Source organism: Sturnira hondurensis, unplaced genomic scaffold (genome assembly GCF_014824575.4).
Source record: "Sturnira hondurensis isolate 20B ecotype Veracruz unplaced genomic scaffold, ASM1482457v3 Scaffold0006805, whole genome shotgun sequence".
NCBI lineage: Eukaryota > Metazoa > Chordata > Mammalia > Chiroptera > Phyllostomidae > Sturnira > Sturnira hondurensis.
In genome coordinates this window covers 1,709,943-1,716,707 of record NW_028079436.1, presented here as the reverse complement: position 1 = coordinate 1,716,707, position 6,765 = coordinate 1,709,943, and the positions used below count along the sequence as shown (strand labels likewise).

The 6,765-nt window shown below is 43.0% G+C and overlaps 1 long non-coding RNA gene across 1 annotated transcript; it reads left to right on the top strand.

The window, feature by feature from the left end:
• Positions 1-267: 267 nt before the first annotated feature.
• Positions 268-1,785, top strand: LOC118990121 (uncharacterized). The gene is made up of 2 exons (XR_005067169.1): positions 268-365; positions 1,452-1,785. It is a non-coding gene; the product is annotated as an uncharacterized LOC118990121 (long non-coding RNA).
• Positions 1,786-6,765: the final 4,980 nt, after the last annotated feature.

Genomic DNA, 6,765 nt, shown 5'->3' with positions numbered 1-6,765 from the left:
GTGCACCAGCACATCACGGTCTCACACAGACTTCAGCTGTCCTGTCTCTTCTGTCCTCCAACCTTCCTGACAACCTCCAGCCCTCTCCCTGCACTTGCAGCCTCCTCCATGGGTTCCCTTCCCCTAGCCCTTTGGTGTAGGAGTGCTTCAGTGCTCAGTTTGATCCTGCACCTCCTTTCTTCTCTGCACCCCCTTTTTTGGTGATCTCATCCAGTCTCATAGCCCTAAAGCTGTTGTCTTAGTTTTGCCTCTCCCAGCAGTAGGACCTAAGACAGTGATGCAAGCAGCCATGAACAGTAGGAGATTGCAGGAATTATTGAAGACAGCCAGTGCAGAGTGAGTTCTTACACCAGCAACCCCAGCAGGTGGTTGGGGCTCAATCCCACAGGGAGACTGGAAGATCTGGCAAAATATGTTTCAGAATTGTCCCTCCTGAGGAACAAGGGAGCTGGGGTATGTATGTCCTTACCGACTCCTGAGTGTCACTCACTGATGGGTGCTCCGGGGCAAACCAGCTACCAGCTAGCATAACTGCGTTTTATTTACAGTTTAAAGAAAAAGGGAGGGGGGAAGGGAGGGAAAGGAAAGGACGGAAGAAAAAAAGGAAAGAAAGGCAGGCCCTTTGACAGAGAAGACCAAGGTAGGCTAGAGCACACTGGAAATGTTCAGGAGGGAGGGAGGGAGGGCCCCCAGGGGCAACTTTAACAATCATGTAGACTTGCCCCTCATCAAGTCTCCAGTCCAGACCTTTCCTAAACCTACCCATTAAGCTGACGACTGGACATCTAGTTGTATTCCAACAACTAGTATCTAGACATTTAAAGCCTAAAATGATGGAACACCAATCTTTCTCCCAAGCCTGCACCTCTAATAAGCTTTCAATTAATGGGAACTTGATTCTTCCAATTGCTCAGGTAAAATCATACCGTCACCATTGTTTATCTTCCATCATGCATCCAATCCATCAGTTTAATACTATGTGCTCAAACTTTCAAAATACGTCCAGAGTCCAACCCAACCCCAGCACTGAAACCACTGGCGCCTGGTTCAAGCCACCATCATCTCGAACCCAGCCAACTGAGTGAGCACCTGGTCCAAGACACCATCATCTTGAACCCGACCGACTGAGTGAGCGCCTGGCTGCTCTGGCTGACCTGGTCCTGCCCCCATGGCTGGTTCTCAACACAGCAGCCAGTCACCTTTACAGAAGTAGACAAAATAAATGTCTCACAGGGTCATGGGTCAGCAATTCTGAAACCACTTTATATCAAAATCTAACACATGAGTATATTGTAGAATAAAGACTGAGTCTCACTGCTGAAGAAAGATGTTTGCAACCTGGAAAGGGAGGCTCTTTGAAAAACAAACACCAACCCCAGTATGTTGGGTTGAATCCAAAGTATTGGTGTAAATGTATGGTTTCAGTATATAAAGAATTTCTACTTCCACAGGGGGAGAATAAAGACTGCCAAAAATCCGCTTCTGCATAAAAGAAATGATAGCAAGGCAAAGTAAACTTTGTAAAGAACTTTGGAACATAACTAAAGCCTTGTAACAAGCCACACTGTTTTTTCAAGGACAACAGCTGAATCGCAGCAGGAAGAGCCAGTGCATTCTAACTTGCCCTAACCCCAGTCCCCTCTCAGGGTCTCTGTGGCAGCTTTGAAAAGCAGCGTAACTACAGTACCTGTGGAAACCAACAGCCCCCGGAGGAAGCAGAATGGGTTTGGAGCTCCCCGAAATCTTCAACCCAGGAGAAGCTTTTTGACCTACCTGGCAGCTCCCTGAAACTCTCCATCCTCAGGGTGAGTCTCTATCTGACCAGAGATGAGTTTGCTCAACAAACAGCCCCACCTGCAGTAGGCAATCAGTGGTGATTGGTTAACGCTGCAGCTGCCTGCAGCAAACAAGACAGTAAGAAACAACCTAGAGGAAAAAGTGGGGAAGGTTACGTCCATGAGGGATTTGACAAGCCTGCACATATTCCTGGGGATCTAGAAGTTTAGGTGTGTGTCAGAGGTTTGTGCATTCCCAGGAAAGACCTGCGAAGGCCCTAAGCGTTGACCTCTGGCTGACGTTGATACTTACACAAGAAGTGAAGGCTAAGGCACAGTTATAAACTGTCTGCAGTCGCACTGCAAACATGGCTGAACAATTTCTCTCCCTCTCTCTGTTCCCTTCCCACTCCCCCTCTCACACACAGCCCTTCAACAAAGGCTCGGAAACTTACTAGTTCAAGGCATTAAAAGAAATCTAATTATTAACATACCACTAAGTAAACCAAGACTTCAGTGATCACACCTGACAAAGAATACAGCTGTACTTCATTAGTCCATGGACGTCAATCCATAAATATCAGTAACAGCACTTACAGGGTAATCTGATTTTCAGAGTTGACATCCTATTACATCCAGTTTTCAATCAGAAATTATAAGACATGCAAAGAAAAAGGAATATATGGCCCATATGCAGATGAAGAAAAAAAAGCAGTCTGTAGAAATGGTCCCTGAAGAAGCCCAGATAAAGACTTCAAATCAGCTGTTGTAAATATGTTCAAGGAACTGAAGGAAACCATGTCTAAAAAATTAAGGATGAGAATGAGGTCTCACTAAACAGACTATCGTTAAGGAAATAGAAATTTAATTTTTAAAAAAGAACCAAATGCAAGTTAGGGAGTTGAAGAAAACAGTAATAAATAAAAAGTTACTTGAGCTCAACAGCAGATTTGGACTAACGCAAGAAAAAAAATCAGTGAACTTGAAAACAGCTCAATTGAAGTGATCCAGCATGAAGAACAGAAAAAAAGAATGAAGAGAAGTGAGCAGAGCCTCAGAGCCCTGTAAGGTGCTGTCAAGCATGGCCTCATACCAGGGATCCTGGACCCAGTGGGAATCCTGGAGGAGCAGAGAAAAGGGCAGGAAGAACACCTTAAGTACTACTGGCCAAAAACTTCCTGAGTCTTATAGAAAACATTCATTTTCATACCCTAGAAACTGAACTAACTCCAAGTAGAATATACTCAAGGAGATTGGGACTTAGCTGCATCATAGTCAAATTGCCAAAAAGCAAATGCAGGGAATCTTGGAAGTGGCAAGAGAAAGCAGTGAACCCTCAAAATTAACAGCTGCTTCCCCTTAGAAACAGTGGAGGCCAGAAGCCAGGGATGGCACACTAAAAGTGCTCAGTGAGAAAGAGTTGACAAAAATTCTATACCCAGTGAAACTATCCCCGAAAATGAGAAATGAACACATTTTGAGAGAAACAAAGACTGAGTTGATTTGTATGCAGCACTAGAGAAAATCCTTCCGGCAGAAATGAAAGGAAGTGACATAAATCTCCATGAGGAAATAAAGAGCTCCAGTAAATGGAACTGTGGGGGGACTTAAAAGTCCATTTTTATTTTGGTTTGTAATCCTGTTCTGTACAATTTAAAATATAACTGCATGAAGGGATTCTTTAAACACTGTATTTATGAGTTTGTAACATGCAAAGATGTAACTTATGACAATGGCACAAAGAAGAAGGGGAACCAATTTAGAGATACAGATCAATAGACTTACAGAGTTACCTGTTTTCACCTACGAGAATGTATATCCAAGAGGTAAGTCCTGTGCTATTTCTTTCATGCCTGGCACAAAGCAAGCACTTAATAAACATTTACTATATGAATGAGTTAACTTGTAATAGTTCTGTGAATTGTTTATAATTGTTTGTTTAAAACACATCTTCCCACCAAGCAGAATATTTACAAAGAGTGAGGTTCCACTTTCGGTTCAGGAATATGGTACTTATCACACATCCACTGACTCGAATGACAGCTATTATTGGGGTTGTTATCTGTGGTAGCTGGAATTTGGGGGGCTTATATTTTCTTTGCAAATCTCCATTTTACACAGTAACATTTTTGAATTATTTTTATTTTTATTTTTTATTATTTATTTTATTTATTCGTTTATTTTTAGAGAGAGGGGAAAGGAGAGAGAAAGAGAGGGAAACAACAATGTGTGGTTGCCTCGCACATGCCCCCACCTGGAGGCCTGGCCCACAACCCAGGCATATGCCCTGTGTGGGAATCGAACTGACGATCTTTTGGTTCGAAGGCTGGCACTCAATCCACTAAGCCACACCAGCCAGGGCTGAATAATTTTTAAAATGCATAATACTAACACTGGAGAATGCCCTTCATATATTTTAAGTGGAAAAAAAAAGATAAAAGCTATATAATGCATCATCCCACTTTTGTAATAGACTATGGATGTGCATAGAGAAAGGAGTGTTAATAGATGCTGAGGGTTATCAGTGTCAGGGCAAAGGGGCATGAGACTAGTAGTGTCTGCTTCTCTTTGCTTGTCTCTCATAAATTCTCCACACTGAAAACATACATCCCAAGTAATAACAGTGGAATGAACACATAAACTCCCACCTGATAACCCACTAAAATGATGGTAACTGGATGTTTAAAAGGTTTAAGCCCACCAACACGGAGACGGGGGCCATAGCCACGGTCCTCTGAGGGGTGGGGAGCAGATGGACGGTGGGCAGACTACGTGGCTGACCCAAGAACACAGAATCGTGAACCAGCCACAGAGAAGGCCTGCTCTGATGTACTCAGGGACTGGCAGAAGAACAAGCACCTCTGGGTAGGGAGTGGTGAAAGTTGAAACATGGTTTAAGAAGAGTTAGATCCCCATTTCCACCCTTCAAAGCTGAGTGACCCCACTGCAGCAGAAGATGGAAGTATTTTTTAATTCTTTGGAGAGTGTATCAGACCAAGAAACGCTGGGTGCGGCTGAGGGTGACCTAGTTGTGCCAAAATCAGGGCCCTGAGTGAGCAATTGACAGAGGCTGAGACCCCCCCCACAGCCAGCCGTCTACCCACCGTTGGCTGCCAAAATGCTCTCCCGGAAGCAGGGAGAAATTTTATTGGGGAAGCTGCCCACCTGCCAAAATTGCCCTACAGAAGCTGGCATGCAAAGGCCCCCCAATGAAACAACCAGGCAATGGCTCCAAAATTGTCCTTCAAAACCAAAGGAGAGCCCTGGCCAGTTTGGCTTAGATGGCAGCAGCAGCATTCCATAACCGAAGGTCTGTGGGTTCAGTTTCTGGTCAGGGCACATGCCTAGGTTGTGGGTCTGATCCCCAGTCCGGGCGCCTGAGGGAGCCAACCAATCGATGGTTCTCTCTCTCCTCCTCTCTCCCTTCCTCTCTAAAAACAATGAAAAAAAAAGTCCTCAAGTGAGGATTGAAAAAAAAAGGAAAAATAAACACTCTTAGTCAAACAAAAATCAAAGGAATCTATACCTAGTAGACTTGTAAGAAATGTTATAAGAAATTCTTGAGAGAGATTAAAAAAATGGTAAAACCCAGACATATATAAAGGAAGAACATTGGAGGAGTAATAAGTGATGATAAAATAAAAACATTTTTCTTGTTCTTAATTGATCTAACATAACAATTTGTTCAAAATAGTAACAGCAACAATGTATCCGATTATATATGTTTATATATATAATTTATACACACGTACATGAATAAGCATATAGCTTATGTGAAGCAAAATGAATGACAACAATGAAACAAGGAATGAAAGGGAGGAATTAGGATTATTTTGTTATTTTGAGGTACTTACACTACCCATGATATGTAGTGTTATTTGAAAATGAACTTTGATTAGTTGTAAGCATATATTGCCCACTCTAGGGCAACCACCCCCCCAAAAAAAGTAAAAAAGAACCAATATACTAACCAAGGAGAGAAAATGGAATCATGAAATGCTCAAAACTGAAAAAGCAGGAAAAGAGTGGAAGACAAGAACAGGAACAAAGAACAAGGGCAACAAATAGAAAACAGTGACAGTTATGTTAAGTATTAATTAACTATATCAATCACTTCAAACATTATGGGATAAATGCACCAATTAATTATAGATTGTCACAGCAAGTCCAGAAGTAAAAGCTCTTCCAGCCAAGATGGAGGTGTAGGTAGACACACCGTGCCTCCTTGCACAACCAAAAGAAGGACAACAAATTTAAAAACAACTAGAACTGACAGAAAATCAAACTGTATGGAAGTCCAACAACCAAGGAGTTAAAGAAGAAACGTTCATCCAGACAGATAGAAGGAGTGGAGATGGGCAGCCTAGGTGGAGAGGAGTCATGGCAAGGCAGCAATTGGAGGACTGGGGAGGGCAAGTTGGCAGGTTGTGGAACAGGCAGTCCCACAACCACATGCAGATAAACTGGGAGAAACAACTGGGGAGAAAAACAGACTGTGCAACTGAGGGTTCCAGTGTAGGAAAAGAAAGCCTAAGAATCTCTGACTGGAAAAATTTGTGGGGGTTGCAGTGGAGGGAGAAACTCCCAGCCTTACTGGAGAGTTCACTGGAAAGAACCACAGGGTCCTAGAATGTACACAAACCCATCCATCTGGGGAATCAGCACCTGAAGGGTCCAATTTGCTTGTGGGTATCAGAAGAAGTAACTGAAAGCTGGCAGAGAGCTGAACAAGAGGCACTGTTCCTTCTCAGACATCTCCCCCACATACAGCAACACAATGCAGCAATGTGGGTGGCCCCACCCTGGTGAATAGCTAAGGCTCCACCCCTTAATACATAACAGGCACACCAGGAGAAAATGAACAGATCAAGGCTCAAAAAAAAAAAATACAACTAAGCAATGAAGAGATGGCCAAGTTTTTAGGTGCAGAGTTCAAACTGGTAATCAGGATACTAACAGAATTGGTTGAGTATGGTCACAAAATAGAGGA